Source organism: Gossypium hirsutum, chromosome A13 (genome assembly GCF_007990345.1).
Source record: "Gossypium hirsutum isolate 1008001.06 chromosome A13, Gossypium_hirsutum_v2.1, whole genome shotgun sequence".
Lineage (NCBI taxonomy): Eukaryota > Viridiplantae > Streptophyta > Magnoliopsida > Malvales > Malvaceae > Gossypium > Gossypium hirsutum.
The window spans coordinates 54,922,207-54,948,311 of record NC_053436.1 but is presented as its reverse complement, the minus strand read 5'-3'; the positions used below and the strand labels follow the sequence as shown (position 1 = coordinate 54,948,311).

The following is a 26,105-nucleotide window of genomic DNA, read 5'->3' as shown; positions in this document are numbered from 1 at the left end:
CAGTGGTTTTGAGACCACAAATTTGAAGTAGAAATAATTATTTTATGATTCTTGTGAGATCTATGATATGATTACATGCTTGTGTGAAAGTTTCATGAAGAAATTCTATTGATAAAGTATCCAATTTGATATCTAGGACTAAATTGCAAAAGTTACAAAATGTGAGTTCTAGAAGCTTTAGGCATGAAATTGCCTTGGATTGTTAATTAGAGGTCCTTAATTAGAATTTAACCAATTTCTATTTTTATGGACAAAAATGGGCATGGTTAGGAAAATTTTGAAAAAAATGAGGCCTTAAGGGCATTTTTGTCATTTAGTTAATAAAAGAATAAAAAGGGAAAAATAAGTCAAAATCATTTCCATCTTCCTCCCTCTTTAGTCAAAATTCTCAAGGAGCCATAGCTAGGGTTTTGTTCATCCTTTCAAGCTCGATTGTAAGTACAACCTAGCCCCATTTTTAATGTTTTTTACGTTTTTTGAGATCTTTGAAGCATGATCTAGCTATTTCTACCATTATTTTGAGCTAGAGTTCATGTTCAAAAACTTACCCATGTGTGACATGCATGTATTTTGGTGTTTAATGGAGGAATATGAAAGTTTGATGCATGATAAACATCTTTTACTAAGTGATTTTTCATGAAAACACCTAAAAGGACTTGTTTGTAAAACATGTAAAAAGAGGTGTTAAAAATGTGATTTGATGAAAAACGTAGGCTGTTATAAGAGGGAATATGAATCAGCTAGGCTTGGGTAACAAAGGAATTGGACACATTTCATTTTACAAGCTTAGGGACCAAAGTGTAAATATGTGAAAGTTTAGGGGCAAAATTATAATTTTTCCAAAGTATGATTTATGGATTGATTTGAATAATGTGATAATTAAATAAGTGCAATTTTCTATTATAGATCAAGAAAAATGAAGTCCGGACCTAAACTGAGGAAAGAACAAGGTTGTGGACTAAATCAAATGGTTAGCTACATTTTTGTACCGAGGTTAGTTTGTGTGTAATTGATATAGCATTTTATTATACATTTAACACTTAATGTTGCATGAAATGTATATTTGCCTTTGTGAGTATTATTGATGTTGTCCGATAAAGATTTGAGGTGAGAGAAGCCGGTTGAACCTTAAGAATACTTAGGGTATAAATATCATGACCTTTGGGTTGATAACATCCCGTATAAGACAATATCTGGGATATGGCATCGGCATCGATATGTGATCCCATGTAAGACCATTCTCAGGACATGGCATTGGCATCGATATGAGAGCATTATGTAAGACCATGGCTGGGCTATCGGCTTCGATATGTGTGATCCCATGTAAGACCATGTCTGGGGCATGGCATTGGCATCTATAAGTGGTCCCATATAAGACCATATCCGGGATATGGCATTGGCACCCTACTATGTGAATATGAATTCTTAAGTATCCCATAGTATTCCAAGTGGTTCAACAGGTAGTCCAAGGATTTGTCAAAGAAATAACGAGGTATGACCATATTGAAAGAGTGTAGGTATGTACGCCAAGCTCGTAGTTATTGAGATTACGAAATGATTAAACCTTGGTAAGATGAGAATGAAGGAATTATGATCTTGAGTTCTATTAAACATTATATAAATCGAATGGGATAGGATATGACTATAATGACTGTTGAGAATAGGGTGAATTAAATTATGTTATGTATGTGCATGAAAATGCATATTTTTATTGCTTATTATTTACATGCAAGCTTACTAAGCTCTATGCTTACTCCCTCTCTTTTTCATTTTCTTATAGTTTCGTCCAGCTATCTCGGGGATCAAAGGACGTCGGAGGCTTGGTCACACTATCAATTGGAATCTTTTGGGTATAGTTAGTTTCATTATTTTGAGTATGGTATGTAGAGGAACTTGGTTATTTTGTTATATGTCATATTTTATTAGCTAATGTGTTGGCTTTTGATGGTCTTATAATTCATTTTATATAAGGCCATGAGATATAGCTCACAATGATTATTGGGTTGTAAACATAATCATCTATGCATGTATGTGCCAATTCTATTATGATATGGCTATTGGTTGGTGATGGTTGAATGATTATGGCTATGTGTATGTTGCTAAAATGGGGTTTGAGATGATATGGAGTCTTAATTTAATATAATGTGATGAGAAGTTGTCATGCATGAGCTAGGTTCATGAATGTTTGAATTCCTTTGGAACCATGAATGTGTTGTGCAAATAAGGGTGGCAATTGGCTTGGAAACTGCCTTAAATTTTTCCACACGAGTAGACACACAGGCATGTGTCTAGACCGTATGCGACACACGGCTTGCCCCAAAGGCGTGTGTTCTAGTCGTGTGTCCTCTGCACCCTAATTAATGTTAAACAGAATGCCTAGTAGTAAACACATAGGCAGGGACACTGCCGTGTGTCTCAGCCGTGTGAAGGACACAGCCTTAGAACATGGGCGTGTGCCCAGGCCGTGTGAAGTCTGTACTTATTTCGAGAATTTAATTCGCCTGACAGCCTAAGCACACAGGGGTGTGACTCTAAGTGTATGATGATGTCATAGTCAAAGAGTTACACGGGCTGAGGACATGGGTGTGTCCCAAGCCATACGGGCGTGTGTGACCACACGGCCTACCCACACGTGAGTGTGACTCTCCAAAACAAGAAAATTTCTAATTGTCAAAAAGATTCTAAAAGTCCTCAATTTAGTCCTGAATCACTTCCGATGTACTTTTTGGGCCTCGTAGGCCCTTATAAAGAACAATTTCCATGTGATTGAAAAATTTTACACTTGAATGAAATTTTATGGCTCGGTGTTTGTATGCTTATTTAGGTTTAGGTCAGGTAATGCCTCGTACCCTGTTCCAACGTCGGATACGGGTAAGGGTGTTATGTAAACTATTAAAGTTTTTCCATGAGTGAATGTGTATGATTTTTGATGATTTATGGAATAATATGGTTAGTTGTTGATAGGTAAACAACTTTTGTTAAACGATTTTTGATGAAATTGTCAAATAAGTATTAAATTGAAAAATAGAAAATTTTACATGGTGAAATGTTGAAATAAATGAAATATAAGGCTTGCTAGGGACCTATATGATATTCGGCTATAATGGGGTATAGGAAAATTGCATGAATTTCCACTTTTATGTGCCAGGGACTAAATTGAAAAGAAATCAAAAGTATAGGAGTAAAATTGTAACTTTGCTAAAATATAAATTTGGATTAATTGAATAAAGTAAATATTGAATTGAGCTGAATTTATTCGTTTAGATCAAGACAAACCTCGTACGGCTTTATATCGGGGCAAAGATAAAGTTTCGGATTAGTCACCTCTATATCTACAGTTAATCGTTGACGTAAGTTCGTGTAATTAAATTGTTTTTATATATTTTTAATTGAATTATACATGTATTTTGAATTGCCATATATATATACCGATCGCATATCCAACGATGTTACGTTAACTTCCAAGCCCCGTTTGAACCTTAGGAATTCGTAGGATACAAATGACATGTCATTAGGGTTTACACGATTTGGGTGCTGGTCTTGAACGTCCTACCGATGGCTAATGTAACAGCCCGGTTTTAGCTAACTCAGAACTGTGGTTTCGGAACCACAAATTTGAGATTGGAAAATTATTTTAATATTATTTTTTTGGTTTTTTAGCATGTGAATATGTATGTGTAAAAGTTTCGTATGTTACTTTTATCGTTTAAGTGGTTAATTTGAGAAATAGACTAAATCGCGTAAAATACAAAAGTTGCATTCTTTTTGTTAAAAGTGTTTAATTGCTATGGCTTATTACATGAAAGGTCCTTATGTTGTAATTAGACCTTTGATAGTGGAATTTGACATAAATGGGCATTAATATGATGTTTTTAAATGGTTTATAATAAGGTTATATTAGTAAATTGATTATTAAGTTATAATTAAAATAAAACAAAGTTGAAATTAGATATTATTATCATCTTTCACCATCGAAATTTGAAGAAGAAATCCATTTTAGGGCTTGTGAATTTTGGCTAGTATAATCATTGATTAAAGTACGGTTTTAGCTCAATTTTTAATTATTTTTATGTTTTCGTAATCATTGATTTGTGTTCTAGACAGCCCATACCCTAATTTCTAAAATTGTTGATGATTTTTTAATGTGCCATTGATGAATGCTAAAGCTTTTAAATGTTTGATGATAAATTATGAAAGCCTAATGATAGTTTTTCATGTTTTACAAAGTGATTTTTGATGAAAATGTCTAAATAGGATTAAATTCTAAAATTTTCAAAAATGAAAGTTTTTGGCTACTACTGACTCTAGTATAAATCGGCTAAGCATGGATTTCATTAAATTTGGATTAATTTGGGTTTTTTGCGAAATAGGGACTAAATTGAATAAATGTGAAACTTTAGGGGCTAAAGTGTAAAAATGCCTAAATAGGTATTTTTGGATGAAATTGAATGAATAAGTGATTAAATGACCTAATTTTGAATTCATATAGATCAACAAAGAAAGAAATCGGATTTAGATCAGGAGAAATCGAAAGTTGTCGAATAGTCGACCCGATACGTCAACCCCTAATACGAGGTAAGTTCATATGCAAATACATGCTTTTTAATTGAACTAGATATGTATTATTTGTCATTGAATTGAAATGAATATGATTAAGCAACTATGAGCAAGAAACGACAGAGTTACGACATCCGGAAGTCCCATACGAACCTTAGGAATGCTTAGGATGCAAATGTCATGACATTAGGTTTATTGAGATGAGATTACATGTAAGACCATGTCTGGGACATTAGCATTGTATTGTGATTACATGTAAGACCATGTCGGGGACATTGGCACCATTATATGATTTCGTGTAAGACCACGTATGGGACGTTGGCATTGATATATGATAACATGTATGACCATGTCTGGGATATGGCATTGTATAAGCTTTTCGAGATATCCGAGTATCCTTAGTGATTACGAAGGGTTCAACGGGGCAAATTCATGTCAAGATTGAATATGATATTGAGTAAGTGATTCAGGTAGGTACATGACTTATACGAGAATTGAAAAGAGGAAGTATTTGATGAATATACATGTGAATTGGAATAGATGTACTTTGAGAAAGGTTTGTATATCTAAATGTGTTTTGTTATAACTTGCTTAGTTGATGAGAATGATGTTGATTATGGTATAGATTTATTTTCATATGGCTTACTAAGCTTTTAAAGCTTACTTTGTGTGTTCATTCTCTATTTTATATATTATCGAAGCTAGCTCGGACCTGGGGATCGTCAGGAAGCATCATCACACTATCTATCATCTAGTTGGTACTTTTGAAGCTTTGTAAATATGGTATATGGCATGTATAGGCTAGTGAGATGTTGATAAGTTTTCAACCATGACTTTAGCCATATGATTTGGCTTGGAAATGATGTACATGTTTGTAACACCCCTTTACCTGTATCCGACGTTGGGACAGGGTACGAGGCATTATCGGACTAAAACATAAACATTCAAGCAAAGTCGGGTCATAAAACATTGTCCGAATTTAGAACTTTTCAATTGCATGCAAATTGTCCGTTATAAGGGCCTATGAGGCCCAAAACATACAGTGGAAGCGGCTCGTTACTAATCCGGGAACTTGCGAAATCTTTTTGACACTTAGAAAATTTTCTTGTTTTGGAGAGACACACGCCCGTGTAGGTAGGCCGTGTGGTCACACACGCCCTTGTGGCTTGGAACACGCCCGTGTCCTCAGCCCGTGTAACTCTTTGACAATGACATCATCATAAAAATAGAGTCATACAGCCAAGTCATACGCCCATGTGCTTAGGCCGTGTGACGAATTAAATTCTCTAAATTAAGTGCAGACTTCACATGGCTTGGGCACACACCCATGTTCTAAGGCCGTGTCCTCCACACAGCTGAGACACACGGTCATGTCTCTGCCCGTGTGTTTACTACTAGGCATTTTGTTTAACATTAATTAGGGTGCAGGGGACGCACAGCCAAAACACACACCTTTGGGGCCAGCCATGTGTCACACACGATCTAGACGCATGCCCGTATGTCTACCCATGTGGATAATTTAAGGCTATTTTCCAAGCCAATTACCACCCTTAGTTACACAACACATTCATGGTTCCAAAGGTATTTAAACATTCATGAACCTAGCTCATGCACGACAACTTCTCATCATATTATACCAAATTAGGACTCCATATCATGTCAAGCCCCATTTTACCGACACACACATAGTAGCCATCCTCATTCAACCATCAACAACCAATAGCCATGTCATAATGGAATTGTCACATACATGCATAAATGAATAGGTTTACAACCCAATAATCATTGTGAGCCATATCTCATGGCCTAATACAAAATGAATCCTAACAACATCAAAAGCCAACACATTGGCTCAACAATATGACATATAACAAAATGACCAAGTTCCTATACATGCCAGACTTAAAATAAAGAAACTAACTATACCCAAAAGATTCCAATTGATAGTGTGACTGAGCCTCCGACGTCCTTTGATCCTCGAGCTAGCTTGGCGAGACTAAAAAAAATAAAAAGAGAGGGAGTAAGCATAAAGCTTAGTAAGCTTGCATGTCAGTAATAAGCAATAAAAATATGCATTTTCATACACATGCATAACATAATTTAATTCATCTTATTCTCAACAATCATTGTAGTCATATCCTATCTCATTCGATTTATATAATGTTTAGTAAAACTCAAGATCATAATTCCTTCATTCTCATCTTACCAAGATTTGATCAGTTCGAAATATCGATAACTACGAGCTTGGCGTACATACCTGTACTCTTTTAACATGATCATACCTCGTTAATTCTTTGACAAATCCTTGGTCTACCCGTTGAAACACTTGGAATACTAAATGATGCTTAGGAAATCATATTCACATAGTAGGGTGCCATTGCCAATCCCGGATATGGTCTTACATGGGACCACTTATCGATGCCAATGCCATGTCCCAGACATGGTCTTACATGGGATCACATATTGAAGCCAATAGCCCAGCTATGGTCTTACACAATGTTCTCATATCGATGCCAATGCCATGTCCCAGACATAGTCTTACATAAGATCACATAACGATGCCAATGACATGTCCCAGACATGGTATTACATGGGATCACTTATTGATGCTGATGCCATATCCCAGATATGGTCTTATACAAGATCTCATTAACCCAAATGTCACGATATGTATGCGCTAAGTATTCCTAAGGTTCAACTGGCTTTCATCTCCTCAAATCTTTGTCAAAAAACAACAATAATTCTCACAAAGACAATATACAATTCATGCAACATTAAGTGTTAAACATATAATAAAATGCTATATCAATTACACGCAAACTTACCTCGGTACAAAATATAGATAACTTATTCGATTTAGTCCAAGATCTTGCTCTTTCCCCGTCTAGGTCCGGACTTCATTTTTCTTGATCTATAATAGCAAATTTCACTCATTTAATTATCACATTATTCAAATCAGTCCATAAATCATACTTTGGCAAAATTATAATTTTACCCTTAAACTTTCACATATTTACACTTTGGCCCCTAAGCACGTAAAATGAAATGTGTCCAATTTCTTTGTTCAAGCCTAACCGACTCATATTCCTTCTTATAACAACCCACATTTTTCATCCAATCACATTGTTAACACCTACTTTTACAAGTTTTACAAACAAGTCCTTTTAGGTGTTTCCATGAAAAATCACTTGGAAAAAGATGTTTATCTAACACCAATCGTTCATATTCCACCATAAATCATCAAAATACATGCATGAAACACATGGGTAAATTTTTTAACATAAACTCTAGTTCAAATAAAGGGTAGAAATGGCTAAATCATGCTTCAAGGATCTCAAAAATGTAAAGAACATTAAAAACGGGACTAGGATTGACTTACTTTCAAGCTTGAAAAGTTGAAAAACCCTAGCTATGGAGTGCTTGAGAATTTTGGCTATGGCAAGGAAAAGATGAGCAAAGTTTGTTTGATTTTTCCCTTTTTATTATTTTATTAACCAAATGACCAAAATGCCATTTTTACTAAACTTTCAAATTTTATCCATGCATGCCCATTTTTGTCCATAAAACTAAAAATTGGGAAAATTGCTAATTAAGGACCTCTAATTAAAAATCCAAGGCAATTTCATGCTTAACGCTTCTAGAACTCACATTTTTCAACTTTTACAATTCAGTCCTAGATATCAAATTGGACACTTTATCAATAGAATTTCTTCACAAAACTTTCACACAAGCATACAATCATATCATAGACCTCACAAGAATCATAAAATAAGTATTCCTACTTCAGATCTATGGTCTCAAAACCACTGTTCTGACTAGACCCTAATTCGGGATGTTACAACTCTCCCCCTTAGAGATTTTTGTCCCCGAAAATCTTATCGGTAAAAAAACTTGGGTATTCGCGTCTCATCGTTTCCTCAGGTTTCCATGTGGCTTATTCAACCCCATGTCGTTGCCATAACACTTTTACAAGGGCAATACTTTTATTTCTTAACTGTTTGACCTCCCGAGCTAAAATTTTAACTAGTTCCTCACCATAGGTCATATTTGATCGTATATCTACCTCTGCAGGTGAAATCACGTGTGAAGGGTCAGAATGATAACGGCGTAACATAGACACATGAAACAAATTATGAATCTTATCCAACTCGAATGGTAAGGCTAACCGATAAGCTACCGGTCCTATTATTTCAGTCACCTTATATGGTCTAATGAAACGCGGGCTCAATCTACCTTTCCTGCCAAATCTGAGAACTTTCTTCCATGGGGACACTTTTAGAAATACCTTATCACTGACTTGAAACTCAATTTCTTTTTGTTTTCAATCAGTTAGGATTTTTGTCTACCCAAAGCCGCTTTCAAGCAATCTCGAATCACCTTTACTTTTTCGACTCCATGAATCTGATGCTCTCTGAGCTCAGTCCAATATAATGGTGTTCGACACTTACGCCCATACAATGCCTCATAAGGTGCCATTTTCAAGCTCGACTGAAAACTGTTGCTGTAGGCAAATTCTACCAATGGTAAATACTTTTCCCAATTGCTCTGAAATTCAAGAACACAACACCAGAGCATGTCTTCCAGTATTTGTATTACTCTCTCTGACTGACCATCGGTTTACGAATGGAAAGCGGTACTAAAATTCAACTTTGTACCTAAAGTTTCTTGTAGCTTTTTCCAAAACAGCAATGTGAATCTCGGATCCCTATCCGAAATAATTGACAAAGGTACTCCATGAAGTCTCACAATTTTAGACATATACAACTCAGCTAGCTTATCGAGTGAGTAGTCGGTACGTATCGGAATAAAATGACCTGATTTCATTAATCGGTCAACTACAACTAAAATGGCATCTTTCTTTCTTAGGTTCAATGGCAATCTAGTCACGAAATCTATAGTAATTCAGTCTCATTTCCACTAGGGAACCGTCACAGGCCGAAGTAAACTCGAAGGTATTTGGTGCTTGGATTTCGCAGCTGACAAATTAAGCATTTCAAAATAAACTCTGAGATGACCCTTTTCATACCCAGCCACCAGTACAATCTCTTCAAGCCATTATACATCTTGGTACTACCTGGATGTATCGACATACAACTACTATGTGCCTCGTGAAGAATTTTCTCAATAAGCTCGTCATCTCTAGGTACACAGACCCTATCTTGGAACATCAAACAACCATCGGAACCAATTCGAAAATCTGATTCAACACCTAATTCACATTGGGCTCTTTTGGTTTGCAAATCACTGTAACCTTTTTGAGCTTCACAGATCTTTTGGAGAAATGTCAGTCTAGCTCTCAACTCTGCTAGTATCGAACCATCATCAAACACAGTCAACTGAGTATTCATAGCTCTCAAAGCAAATAAGGATTTCCTACTCAAGGTATCGGCGACCACGTCCGCCTTGCCCGGGTGATAGTCAATCACCAACTCATAATATTTTATCAACTCTAGCCACTTCCGTTGTCATAAATTTAAATCTTTTTGAGTCATTAAGTACTTTAGACTTTTGTGATTGGTGAATACCCGACACTTCTCACCATACAAGTGATGTCTCCATATCTTTAATGCGAACACAATGGCGGTTAGTTCCAAATCATGTGTCAGACAATTTTTCTCGTGTGGTTTCGATTGCCTCGAATCATAGGGTATCACTGTGCCTTCTTGCATAAGCACACAACCCAATCCGTTTAAGGATGCATCACTATAAACCACAAATTCTTTTCCTGAATCGGGTTGCACTAATACTAGGGCCTCAGTAACAATGCTTTTAATTTCTCAAAACTCTGTTGACACTTTATTGACCATTCGAATTTGATATCTTTTTGCAACAATTTTGTAATCGAAGAGGTAACTGTAGAAAATCCTTTAACGAACCTTCGGTAATAGCCGACTAAGCCCAAACAGCTTCTAACCTTGGATACATTTCTTGGCAGTTTCCAATCAACAATGGCCGAAATCTTACTCGGATCAACTCAGATCTTTTCACCCGACACAATATGCCCCAAAAATTTGACTTCTATAAGCCAAAACTCACTTTTGCTAAACTTAGCATACAACTGCTTATCTCTCAAAGTTTGCAAAATAGTCCTCAGATGGTTGGCATGTTCAGATTCGTCACAAGAATAAATCAGGATATCATCAATAAACACCACAACAAATTTATCCAAATAAGGTCAAAAAATTTGGTTCATTAAATCCATGAAAACCGCAAGAGCATTCGTTAGTCCAAAAGGCATTACCAAAAATTCATAGTGACATACCTCATCCGAAATGCAGCTTTTGGCACATCCGAACTCTCAACTGATAATAACTGGACCTCAATTCTATCTTGGAAAATACTGTGGCTCCCTTTAGTTGATCAAATAAATCATCTATCCTCGGCAAATGGTACTTATTCTTTATAGCCACCTTGTTGAGTTATCGGTAATCAATCCATAGCCTCATCGAACCATCTTTCTTTTTCACAAATAAAACTGGTGCACCCTACAGGGAAAAACTAGGTCTCACAAAACCTTTATCCGTCAACTCTTGCAACTAAGTTTTTAACTCTTTCAATTCGGTCGGAGCCATTCTGTACAGAGCAATCGAAATAGGTGCAGTACCAGGGACTAACTCGATACCAAACTCAACCTCTCTAATTGGGGGTAATCTGGGTAATTCTTCTAGAAACACGTTCGGATACTTACAAACTACCAGTACTGACTCAATCTTCAACTCCCACTCTTTTTTCTACACAAAAGCAAGATAAGCTTCGCAAACTTTTCTTATACACTTCTGAGCGGACATCAAAGAAATCACTACAGGCAAGCTATCCGATTCATCTGATTCAACTCAGAGGATTTCACCATCTTCACATTTTAGTTCAATAAATTTTCTCCTACAATTTACTACTACATCATGAGCAGTTAACCAATCCATACCAAGAATTACATCAAACTCATCAAATGGCAAAAGCATAAGGTTAGTCAGGAAATAGTGACCTTTAATCATCAAGGGACAATTCTTACGTACTTTACTAACTAACACATATTTGCCCAATGGGTTTGACACTTTTATCAAAAATTCTATAGGTTCAACAAGCATACTCATACTAGACACCAATTTCATACAAATATAGGAATGGGTAGATCCCAGATCAATCAAAGCAATAACAGTAGCATTATAGATAGAAAATGTACCCGTAATCACATCCAGAGACGAAGCTTCTTCGCGAGCGCGAATGGCATACATCCTTGCAGGAGCTCTGCCCTCGGGTCTTACATTAGACTCCTTAGGGGCACTCTTGCTGCTCGCTCCATTACCCGGATTTTCCTGCGGACTACCTCGACTAGCAGTGTTACCTGATCTTGCACTTTGATATCTCTCATTTTCTACCATTTCGGGGCACTCTCTAATAAAGCGGTCTAGGGAACCACACTCGAAACAGGTCCTGTGCCTCCCTCGACACTCCTTGGGGTGACGTCTACTGCATTATGGACATTCCGGTCTACTTGGTCAAGCATTACCAACACTAGCAATCGAGGTGGTCTGGGCCTTAATACCCTAATACTATTTATCTATATTTATGTTCAGGTGCCTAACAGAAGCATGGGAACGATAATAGAAATCCCTCGACTTCTTCGATATGGATTGATATGACTTGCTCATAGACCTTTTCCTTGAGTCTCTAGCCTTGACTCGACCTTTCTCTTCTCTTTGGCCAATTCCTCGGCTTTACAAGCTTTTTCAACAAGTACAACGAACTTCTTCAGCTCAAGCATACCGAAAAACATTCGAATGTCTTCGTTTAATCTGTCCTCGAACCTCTTACACATAATAGTTTTGATCGCTACACATTCCTAAGCGTATTTGCTGAGTCTCACAAACTCGCGCTCGTATTTAGTTACAGTCATCTTACCTTGCTTCAACTCAAGGAACTCTTTTCTTTTCTAATCCATAAATCTCTGACTGATATACTTTTTTCGAAACTCCTCTTGGAAAATTTCACAGGTTAGCCTCGCCCTCGGTACTATCGAGAGAAATTTCTTCCACCAGTGGTAAGCCGAATCTCTAAGCAGTGATACAACACATTTCATGCAATCTTCTGGTGTGCACGATAATTCTTCAAAAACTCGGATAGTGTTTTCGAGCCAAAACTCTGCTCGTTTCGGATCATCATCAATGTTAGCTTGGAACTCATCAGCTCCTTACTTTCGAATCTTATCAACTAGAGGTCTATTCAGTCTCACGAAGTCTATACCTTAGGGTACTACGGGGATAGGTTGAAGAATAGGTAAGGGTGGAGGGGATTCAGCATTTGGGTTCGCTCAAACGAACTCTGTATACCAGGCATTCATCATATGGAGAAAGACTTCACTAGCCTCATCTCCTCCTCCCTAACTCACTGTCACGGGTCTACTCTCAACTGGCGCTGCCCCTTGAGCGGAAGTCGGCACATTACTTTTTACATCATCAGCTTCAGCTTGATTAGGATCCATTACTATATGAAAACACAATTTAAAAAGGTCAGAAGTCATCACACTATCATAATTCATTTATGGCATGTATAGCTAAACTCGTACACATACAACGTTAGCTCGAGAATCATCTAAACTGTAGCTCTGATACCACTAAATGTAACACCCCTTTACCAGTGTCTGACATTAGAACGGGGTACGAGGCTTTACTGGACAAAAACATAAACATTCACGCAAAGTCAGGTCATAAAACTTTGTTCAAATATAGAGCTTTTTAATTGTAAGAAAATTGTCCATTATAAGGGCCTACGAGGCCCAAAAAATACATCAAAAGTGGTTCGGGACTAATCCGATAACTTTCAGAATCTTTTCAACACTTAGAAAATTTTCTTGCTTTGGATAGTCACATACCCTTGTAGGTAGGTCGTGTGGTCACACACGCCAGTGTGGCTTGGCACATGCTCATGTCCTCAGCCCGCATAACTCTCTGACTGTGACGTCATCATACAAATAGAGTCACACGACCAACTCAAACGCCCGTGTGCTTAGGAAGTGTGGCGAATTAAATTTTTTAAATTGAGTACAAACTTCAATCGGCCTGGGCACACACTCATATTCTAAGGTTGTGTCCTCCACACAGCTGAGACACACAGCTGTGTCTCTGCTCATGTGTTTACTACTAGGAATTCTGTTTAACATTAATTAGGGTGCAGGGGACACAAGGCCAAAACACACGCCCTTGGGGCAAGTCGTGTGTCACACACAGTCTAGACGCACGCCCGTATGTCTACCCGTGTGGACAACTTAAAGCTATTTTCCAAGCCAATTACCACTCTTATTTACACAACACATTCATAGTTCCAAAGGTACTTAAACATTCATGAACCTAGCTCATGCATTACAACTTCTCAACATATTATACCAAATTTGGACTCCATATCAAGTCAAGCCCCATTTTACCAACACATACATAGTAGCCATCATCATTCAACCATCAACAACCAATAGCCATGTCATAATAGAATTGGCACATACATGCGTAGATGAATAGGTTTACAACCCAATCATCATTATGAGCCATATCTCATGGCCTAATACAAAATGAATCCTAACACCATCAAAAGCCAACACATTGGCTAAACAATATGACATATAACAAAATGACCAAATTCCTATACATGCCATACTCAAAATAACAAAACTAACTATACCCAAAAGATTCCAATTGATAGTGTGACCGGAGCCTCCAACGTCCTTTGGTACCCGAGCTAGCTTGGCGATACTCTAAAAAAATAGAAAGAGAGGGAGTAAGCATAAAGCTTAGTAAGCTTGCATGTCAGTAATAAGCAATAAAAATATGCATTTTCATACACATGCATAACATAATTTAATTCATCTTATTCTCAATAATCATTGTAGTCATATCCTATCTCATTTGATTTATATAATGTTTAGTAAAACTCAAGATCATAATTCTTTCATTCTCATCTTACCAAGATTTGATCAGTTCAAAATCTCGATAACTATGAGCTTGGCGTCCTGTCCCAAACATGGTCTTACATGGGATCACATAACAATGCCAATGCCATGTCCCAGACATGGTCTTACATAGGTTCACATATCGATGCCGATGCCATATCCCAGATATGGTCTTATACGGGATCTCATTAACCCAAATGTCATGATATGTATGCCCTAAGTATTCCTAAGGTTCAACCGGCTTTCATCTCCTCAAAACTTTGTCGAACAACACTAAAATTCTTATGATGACAATATAAAATTCATGCAACATTAATGTGTTAAATGTATAATAAAATGCTATATCAATTACACGTAAACTTACCTCGGTACAAAATATGGACAACTTGTTCGATTAGTCTAAAATCTTGCTCTTTCCCCGATCTAAGCCCAAACTCTGTTTTTCTTGATCTATAATAGAAAATTTAATTCATTTAATTATCATATTATTCAAATCAGTCCATAAATCATACTTTCACAAAATTACAATTTTGCCCCTAAACTTTCACATATTTACACTTTGGCCCCAAAGCTCGTAAAATGAAATGTGTCCAATTTCTTTGTCACCTATGCCTAGCCGACTCAAACTCCCTCTTATAACAACACACATTTTTCATCCAATCACATTCTTAACACCTATTTTTACAAGTTTTACAAACAAGTCCTTTTAGGTGTTTTCATGAAAAATCACTTAGAAAAAGATGTTCATCTAACACCAATCGTTCATATTCCACCATAAATCATCAAAATACATGCATGACACACATGGGTAACTTTTTGAACATAAACCCTAGTTCAAATAAAGGGTAGAAATGGCTAAATCATGCTTCAATTATCTCAAAAATGTAAAGAACATTAAAAATGGGGCTAGGATTGACTTACTTTCAAGCTTGAAAAGTACAAAAACCTAGCTATGGAGAGCTTGAGAATTTCGACTACGGCATGGAGAAGATGAGAAAAATTTGTTTGATTTTTCCCTTTTTATTATTTTATTAACCAAATGACCAAAATGTCATTTTCACTAAACTTTCAAATTTTATCCATACATGCCCATTTTTGTCCATAAAAATAGAAATTGGGAAAATTGCTAATTAAGGACCTCTAATTAACAATCCAAGGCAATTTCATGCTTAAAGCTTCTAGAACTCACATTTTGCAACTTTTGTAACTTAGTCTAAGATATCAAATTGGACACTTTATCAATAAAATTTCTTCACGAAACTTCCACACAAGCATACAATCATAGCATAGACCTCACAAGAATCATAAAATAAGTATTCCTACTTCAGATCTATGGCCTCGAAACCACTATTCCGATTAGACCCTAATTCGAGATGATACAATATTGGTGTGTATTTGGCTATTATTTTGGTTTGAGTTATGAAATGATAAGTATATGTGATGTATATATGTTTTCTTGTGTTTTGGTATGTGATATGGTTGTTGATATGGTTTAATGGTTGTGTGTGAGATGGTATATTTGGTGTTTAAAATGGCATGTTTTGGTGGCTTATTGTATATGGAAATGTTGTCAAATGAATACTTTTAAGTACTTGATAGATAAGTTGGAAATGTGGCTTAAACCAAGCCTATTTTCACTCTACATAGTTGAGCACACGGGCGTGTGGCTTAGCCATGTGTCTGTTGGAACCTTGTTAAAACAAGTTAGAGAGTTACAGGGCATAGACACACGAGCGTGTCTATTGACCGTGTGTGGCACACACGTTGGCACATGGGCGTGTGGTTGGCCGTGTGATCCAGGTCAGTATACCCTTCAGATTTCCCACGACTATGGCACACGGGTGTGTCTCTAGCCGTGTAGTGTAAGTCAGTATGCATGCTCTGTTTTCACACAGTCTATGACACGGGCGTGTCTGGTAGCCGTGTGAGGCACACGGCCTGTTTACAGGGGCGTATGACCCTTAAATGTTTAAAGTTTTTGTATGATTCCTTAAGTTTCTGAATGTTATCGATTTAGTCCTGATCCTATTTTAAGCATGTTGTAAGGCCTCGTAAAGCCTTATAAGGGACATTTATGAATGTATTGGAATGGTTTTGATTATGTGTTCCTAAATGCTTGTGAATGATGTATATTTATCAGTAATGCCTTGTAACCCTAATCCAGCGACAGATATGAGTTAGGGGTGCTAAAATTATTGGTATCAGAGCTACAGTTTAGTCAATTTTAGGACTAACGTAATGCGTGTGAGTCTAGCTATACATGCCATATTTGTAAACTATAATAGTGTGATGATTCCTGACAATTAAAATGTGTTTTTATATACCAAATGGATCTCGATCGAGCTTTAGTTAATGATGTTGAAAGTAATGCACCTGCTGTCGCTCAAAGGGTAGTGCAATTTGATTCTTGACTTTTATTTAGTGGCCACGAGGGAGAAGCTAAACAAGCCTTCTTCCAAATGATAAATGAGTGGTTCACTCAGTATATCATAACTAACCCGGATGCTCCACAACCTCCACCCCCGTCCAATCCTCCACAAGTCCTTGTAATGCCACAAGCTGTAAATCTGATTCAATTAAGTAAGCCTCCAATTGATAAAATTAGAAAATATGGGGTTGAAGAGTTTCATGCTACTAATAATGATGATGCTGAGAGAGTTGAGTTTTAGCTCGAGAATACAATACGAGTGTTTGATAAAATGTCACGTACTCCTGATGAATGTCTTAAATGTGTTGTTTCACTTCTGAGAGATACGGCGTATCATTAGTGGAAAATGTTAATATCTATGGTTCTGAAAGAACGAGTCACTTGGGAGTTCTTTCAGACTGAGTTTAGAAAGAATTACATCAGTCAGAGATTCATAGATCAGAAATGCAAAGAGTTTCTTGAGTTGAAACAGGGTAGTATGTCTGTTACGAATTACGAACGAGAATTTGTGAGATTAAGTTAATGTGCACGAGAATTTGTGAGATTAAATCAATATGCATGAGAATGTGTTTCGACCAAAGCAATTATGTGCAAGAGATTTGAAAATGGTTTGAATGAAGATATCCGCTTGTTAGTCGGGATTCTAGAAATAAAAGAGTTTGTTGTGCTTATCGAACAAGTGTGTAAAGCTGAGGAACTCGGGAAAGAGAAAAGAAAATCTGACTTGAAAGCTAGAGAGGTACAAAAAATATTATCGAGTAAGTCATTTCAGTCGACATCAAAGAGGTTTTGAGATGATTTTATCCATTCAAAGGTTACTGCGGATTATTCTAAACGAGACCGAGTGAGGCCACCTGTGAGTTTAAAAGCCACTTCAATAACTAGTGTTGGAAATGTCAGACCAAATCAACCTGAGTGCAAATATTGCACTAAATGACATCCCAGTAATTGTAGATTGAATGATCGGGCTTGTTTCAAATGTGGATCATTAGATCATTTTATCCGTGAATGTCATGGGTTGATCGAACAAGATACAGTGCAGAATATAAGGCCGAGTAACACTGCAGCTAGAGGTAGACAACCCAGAAACACGAGTAATGTGAGTGGTAGCCAGAGAATGATTAAAGACACTGCTGTGAGATCCAAAGCTCGAGCACCTGCCAGAGCTTACGCTATTTTCGCTTACAAAGAAGTTTCGTCTCTAGAGGTTATTACTGGTACTTTCACTCTCTATGATACTAGTGTTGTTGCATTAATTGATCCTAGATCTACTCATTTGTATATATGTATGAACTTAGTATCCAATAAGACTTTACCTGTAGAGTCTACTAAATTTGTGATTAAAGTATCGAACCCCTTAGGTAAGTGTGTTCTAGTTGATAAAATATGTAAGAACTGTCCGTTGATGATTAGAGATTCCTATTTTCTGGCTGATCTGATGTTGTTGCCATTCGACGAATTTGATATAATTCTGGGTATGGATTGGTTGACATTGCATGATGCGATAGTGAACTGCAAACGAAAGATAATTGATCTTAGATGTCAGAATAACGAGATAATTGATCTTTACATCCGGATGTGCTAAGATCAGGTCTCTCAAATTCACCCAAGGAATACATTTACCATCCCCCTTTTGCTGAATTCGAGCCGTCACCTAAGGCTCACTCATCCCGATAATATTTATTAACTTCTTTACAAAAGTTGGGACATTAATAGCCCTAAAGTATGCTTTGTAAACTTGAATCCTTGGACAACACAGCAAGGTAGTATATTCCTCCATAGTGGGCACCAAGTCCACCTTCCCAAAATTGAAACAATTATAGGCAAGGTTCCAAAACTGAGCCATAGCCCGAAACAAATGCTTGTCTACCTTGATATCAAGAAAATAGGGTATATCGCCATAATTTTGGTAGAATAACTACTTAATTCCCTCATCCCAATGGGCCCATATATCTCTCAATTCCTATAGCTCATTTTGCGTCAAACTAATGCGGGTGAAGCCCCATAACTCTGATGTATATCCTTCAGCTAGACTATCCCCTTTCTCTAATTGTAACTTCTCTGCCCATGTACAAATGGCCGCATTATCCTCGACTTTATCAAGAAATTCATTCTCCATGCTTAGTATTCTAACTTAGTTACCGAACACTAATTGACACCTCTTTAAATATGCAATATCATGCGATCACAGTCAAAACAAAACACACAAGTCAGTATCAAATAATAAGATTCAAAGCAAATAGAAAATAGTCAAACACCTATCTGAATAATCGCTAAAATTTAGCATCACTCTACTTAAGGTGAGCTCCTAGGGTTTACTATATGCGGTGCGGTTCTAAAGAAAAGTGTACATGAACCAGCGGATTCCTCAATCCTCACCCATTATAAGCTCATATGGATCGAGTTTAGTTTAGGGGAATACATTTCCCTATGACCATGTGGAGATGAAAATCTCACGAAGACACAGGTACGGATGTATCTTGAAAGTAATCAACTAGCCCATGCGGAGGTGAAAACCTCACCAAGGGATAGCTTCTTACTCTCACTTAAAGGCGTAACCACAACGGTCATGCAATGCAATAGTATTCTTCAAACCACAACAAACATACAAACAAATGCAACAAAGAATCATGATTTTCAAATCAAATTTTCAATTTTCGACAAAAGGACAGAATGTAACACCCCTATCCCGTAGCCGTCACCGGAATAGGATGAGGCGTTACCAGAAATTAGGAATCGGATCAGAACAATAAAATTTTGAGCCCTTTCTTAAATAAAAGATCATTTATATATATAATTAATAGATACAAACAAAGATCGAATTTAAAACTTATAAAAGTAAACTTCTATAAGATGCCATATTCGCATGGCTTATATACAATAGTCAAAATATCATTCTACTTATAGTCTAACCTATACATGCCATAAGCTAAGTCCAAAACACATGATAACCACAATAGTAGATAGTGTGACGAAGTGCTGACGATCCCCATGCTAATAGTAAGAGTCAACGATCTACAAAAATAAACAGAGAAACATAACATTTAAAGTAAGCTTTCATAAGCTTAGTAAGTCTTAAGCAATTTAAACAGTTGAACTTAAAAACAAACCAAATGTTCGAAATCACATAACACTTTCTGAGTACAATACTATTTGGCCGATTATGCACAAACACATATCATTTTACTCCGTTTATACTCAAACTCATATAAACATAGTATTTACAAGCTTCCGGATTAACTTTAATTCTTTCAAATTTCACTAGTGTATCATTTCTTACCCACACTTACTTTCAACATTCATAGTTAAATGGCATATCGAAAACTATCTTGTAACTTTGGATAATAACTGAATGCACACATATACAAATATACATATGAATTTACCACATCTTTTCATATGCTTCTCATTACACATTCTTTATTCTCGTCAGATCAATCTCACATAAATAATATATATATTCTCGTCAGATCAATCTTACATAAATAATATATATCACATACCTGAATCACTTAATGTGTAATACGAGTTCAATTTATCATCTTAGCATAGGATCTCGTAGTCATATGCTTTATCGAATTCACTAGCATTTGGCCTGCGAGGTATAAAACCCGAACATAACACCAGCACAAAGCCTACGGGACTTTAAACCCGGATACAATCTCAGCACAATTTATTTTATATACTTTTTTACTAACTTTGGCCTCATCAAATATCTAATAATACCCACATTTGATAATTGGTCATTTGGCCACATTATATACACATAAACATATGTACATTTCACACTTGCCCATTCGGCCACACCACATACACAAGCACATATATAAGATAATGCTTTTATCATTACTTACTAATACATCATATACTTTTCTTTCATTTAAATAACCACTCAGTCATATTACATTTCTAAGTAACCATTCGGCCTCACTATACAAATAAGATAGCACACATTTTCATAAAGGCCCTTCAGATAACTTGCACACATTTAATATTAGCCATTTCGGCCTCACCACATATACATATCTTGTACATCAATTTCATCATATCAAAACCACTTATATATCATTTCCTAACATCACAATTCAAAATTCACATATGGTTCTAATCAATATCTTATAAGCAACTCAATAAGTTTTATCAATGTTTACAACATATTCTCAAGTTTACGACAAGCTGTCTTCCTTCACAACAGTCACTAAATTATTTATATCTAGAGCTACGAAACTCCGAATTAAGTTCCATAAATTTTACCTGAAATTAAACGCATTTATATTTCTTCCATAAAATTTTCAAAAGTTTTGGTCAATCTATTTAGTACAGTTTATTAGTTAAAGTATTCCATGTTTCAGGGTATGACTACTCTGACCCCTGTACACTACGAACCGAATTTCTCCCTGTACAGGATTCCAATGACCATGCCGTTTATTTCCCATAAAAATAGACTCAACAAGGAATCCATGAATGTAAGGTATGACTCTTAATAATTTTTTTAAAATTTATGGTGAATTTATAAAATTAGAACAGGGGATCTCGAATTCATTCAGACCCTATTTTACAAGAATTCAAATATCACACAATATAGAATTCTTTTTCTTCCCCTGTTTCTTTCATGTGAAAATAGACTCATTAAGATTTAATCCCATATTTTTTTCTGCCTCTAACTCATTTTCCACTATTTTTAGTGTATTTTCAAAGTTACACTACTGCAGTAACTCAAATCTATCAAGGGTAAGTTACTCATTCATGATCATTGTTCACAAAATTAATACAACATGATTTCATCCATCATGGTAAGAACACATATTATGCATCATAGATCATCACATATCAAGGCATTCTCATAGGCTTAGTATACATACTTGCACAACTCGTAACATAACTCAAGTGCATACTTTCCAATGACTTAGCTCATTGGGACCATCATCAACTCTTTCCTTGGATTACCCGTTGAACACTTGGAATACTAATTGGATACTCGGAAAAGCCTTTGCACATAAGTGCCTCAATTGTAGCTAAAGCTACCTCATATCTCATGACATTTCAATGCTCACTCTCGAGCTAGTCATCTAGACTCATAATTCCTAGTGACATGTCACTCGTATCCTATTCTATTCCAAATGTTCAAACGGGATTTTTCCTCGTCTATTAAGGCTTTGTCTTATCATGTTTCTATTAATCACATACACATTAATATTTGTACAATTCATGTAATAATAACATTTAAATACATGTATAACATGGTATTGTTTACATACGAACTTACCTCAATACCACAAAGGTAAAAAAAAAAGACGTAATTATCCCTTAATCTATTTCTTTCCGTTCTAGGTCCAAATCTCGATTTTCATCATCTAAAATATCACATTCAACTTATTAAAACAATGTACTAATCAAATTAGTCCATTGACACACTTGGGCTATTTTTACAATTTTGCCCCTATATTTTACCAAAATTACCAAATTACCCCTAGGCTCGTAAAATGATTTTTATCACATTTCTTTACTCCTTGAGTCTAGATGAACCATTTTCATAACTATAGCAACTCATAATTTCAACTATTTCACACATTTACAACTCATTTTACAACTTAGCAATCTAGCCCTTTTAAGGTGTTTTCATGCAATTTCTTTCACAAAAGTTGTTTATTAGACAACTAGAAATCATAATCTTCCATAAAAACACAACAAACAACACATTTACTCTCATGGCAAAACCCTAGACTCTTCATCATTTTGCACAATAGTCCCCTCTTATGAAAGCTCATGCTTTAGGGGTTACAAAAATGTAAAAATCTTCAAGAAAGACATTAAAATCACTTACTTGCTAAGCCTCAAAGTTGCTGAAAATATGAAGCTTTCAAAACCCATTTCTTGGCTGGAAAAATCGGTGGAGAGAAGATGAAAAAGGGATGATATCATCCTATTTTTATTTTATTACCTATTTGGTCAAAAGTCACCTAATATCCCATAAATTTTGGCTTTTTTTAAAATTTTGTCTCCCCTTGGCCGGCCACACACTTAAAAAGGGTCCAATTGCCCTTTAAAGGCCTCCAATTTTAGTTCTCTAGTCTATTAACACCTTTAGGCACTAAAATACAACTTTTACCTTTTACGCGATTTAGTCTTTTTTCGAAATTGGACTAGAAATCGATAAAATTAACTTACCAAAATTTACATGCACTTATAAAATTATATTATAACACATAAAATAATACTAAAATAATTTTCTCTAGCCTCGAAATAGTGGTCCCGAAACCACTGTTCAGACTAGGCCCAAAATCGGGCTGTTACACAGAAAATAATCAATCTTATGGCTTGACTCTCTTATTCCCTCTAATGGAGTCACCAGGCTGTCGAAACCATTTTTTAAAGTTTAAAAAACGGAGATCGACTTAAAAATAAGGTATGGAGTCGCCACCAATCCTTTTTGTTTAGGCGTGATCAGATCACCTAATAAAACATTTTATTTTATTAAAATATCAATTTTAGCCTACGAAAATTAAAAAAAGGGTTCGAGAGTCGGTTATGCACGAGGAAGGATTAGCACCCTCGTTACGCCCAAAATTGGTACCTAATTGATTAAATAATGTCCTTATGTCTAAAAATAAAAAATTTTGAAATACGATTTCCTTTAAAACATTTGAATAATTCAAATTGGACTTTAAAATTCTCTTGTTTCGAAGGAATACAAGATCATATCTAGCACGTTAGGACATGATCTTTCAAGCCCTCGAAACAACGATCAATTTTTTATTTCCAAAGGCTCATACATTCAAAATTACAAAAGGATATTCGATTATTTGGTCCAACAAAAAATCAAAACCTAATACGTTAGGGCACGATTTCTTAGATTTCCAAACATAGAACATTGCCTTGTTTTGAAATTTAGAAAACACGGATGAAATTTTAAAGGGATATTTGATTATTTGGACAAACAGAAAATCGAAACCCAGCACGTTAGGGCACGATTTTCCGAATTTCCAAATATCAAACATTGCCTTTGCTTTGGGAAATTTTCAAATAAAAAATTGTAAAGCCGGCTCAAAACACATTTATTTAGTTCGCATGTAGCACAAAAACAATTCAAAACATAATGTACTTAAAATCATATATACATGAATAGGTTTAAAAGAAAATACATAAAATAATATAAAATCATCAATATATACAAAAAAAAAAACATAATGTACAACAATTCAAAACTGATGATGAGGAAATATTTACATATATGTAAGTGTAAAAAAATATATATATACAAAACAATATAAATGATATACAAAACAATATATATATGAATAAATAATATACATAAAGTACAAATAGTTTAATATAAATAATATATACAAAAATAATAATATAATATTTGAAGCAAAGAATGTTCATAAAAGAGAATTTTAAAATAAATAGATTATTTAATAAAACAAAACGAAAGTATACAAAAGGAAATGAAATTAAAATAGTGAAACCAATAAAATAATTCAAAATAATATACTAAGATAATATGTTAAAAAATAAATGATGAATAATTCATAAAAATAAAAAAATATAAACTAAGAAACTTAATTGGAATAAAAACAAACTGAGAAGGATAATTTACAAATAAATCAAATTGTTAAAACAGAATTTAGGACCAGAGTAAAATGCATGCAAACATATGAGGTCTAAAATGTAAATATTTAAATTCCAAAACGCTGCGTTTAGGCGCGAACAAAATTGGATTTATGTCCAAATTACGAAGACAAATTAAAAAAAACCAAGAAAAACAAATAGGGCTCAATTGAATGATAATGCAACAGGGAAGGATTTATCGCGTAATTAAACCTCAAAGACCAAACGCGTGAATCCTAGCCTTGCACTGGTCGGGTCATCGGGTTATGGCTCTCTAACGGTGTCGTTTTGAAGCCATTGAGATTGGCTTAAAACGACGTCATTTCATATGGCTTAAAACGACGTCGTTTCATACATTTTATAAAAACAAAATTAAAGAAACCCTAGGCTAACAATTAGCCATTTGAAAAAGAATCAAACAAAACCTAAAACCTTTCCCTTCCGCTCTCATTAGGCCAAACTAAAAGGCACCCTTCGACTGCCGTTTGGCCTCCATATTTGGCTGATGGTCATCACGCAAAGGCCTAATCCGGCCCCATTCAACCGCGAATCCGAGAGTCTTGCTCATAAGCCTTAGAGTCCTCACCTAAACTTCAATTACGATGAAGCAAGCAAGGACTCGAAGGAGCCAACACTAAGATAAGTCTCTTTCTTTTTATTTTCTTTTTTTATACAGACAATAAGGATAAAGAAGAAATAAGAAATAAGAACAAAATCAAAAGAAAAGCCAGATCTCAAAATCACCTTTTTAAAATTGATTTCTAAATGCCTTATTCTTTGTATTCAGTATGGGTGTAAAAAAACTGAGAAAAAAATACAACCTTGTATGGCTTTATATAGACAAAATAAAAAAGAAAAATACATTCTTTTTTCTATTTTGTGTTGCTGTCATGTTTTGATTTGCAGGTACGGGGTACGAGGCCACCTGTGGCGTACAACTCGTTGACGTGGAGGCATGGTAGTGGCTGTAGCGCAAGGAGGCTGTACAGCGCTGAAGGCTGGGGGCTGGGGGCTGGAGCGCTCTTTGCTGCTTGGGTTTGCTAGTTTGGCTAAACCTAGGTTTAGGTTTTGGGCTATTGGGCCCCGTTGTAAATGGGTATTTGGGTTTGTTATTGGGCTTGTATGGGGTTTGGATTGGTTGTAATTGGACTTGGATTGCTTGTTTGGATTTAATTTTATTATTGGTTTTGGTTTCTATATGGGCCCAGGCGAAATTGGGCCTCTACAGCTATAGTGTTCGCGTTGAAGATTTGGTGCCACTATATGTTCGGTGAGAAATGTCACATTTATTCGGATCATAAGAGTTTAAAATATCTTATGACTCAGAAATATTTGAATTTACGGCAGTAGAGATGGTTAGAATTGCTAAAAGATTACGAGTTAATGATTGATTATCATCCGAGAAAGGCTCATGTCGTTGCTGATGCTTTGAGTGGAAAATCTCTATTTGCTTTACGTGCAATGAATACTCAGTTAGCTCTATCTGATGACGTCTCAATTGTAGCTGAGTCGAAAGTGAGACCATTGTTTTTACAGTAGATTTGTGAAGCTCAGAAAGTTGATAATAAAATG

At 35.8% G+C, this 26,105-nt stretch overlaps 1 long non-coding RNA gene across 1 annotated transcript; it reads right to left on the bottom strand.

The window, feature by feature from the left end:
• Window positions 1–19,915: 19,915 nt before the first annotated feature.
• LOC121212428 (uncharacterized) lies at window positions 19,916–22,809 on the bottom strand. The gene is made up of 3 exons (XR_005907561.1): window positions 22,747–22,809; window positions 20,426–20,517; window positions 19,916–19,937 (listed from the first exon to the last, which is right to left on the bottom strand). It is a non-coding gene; the product is annotated as an uncharacterized lncRNA (long non-coding RNA).
• Between the last annotated feature and the right edge of the window lie 3,296 nt (window positions 22,810–26,105).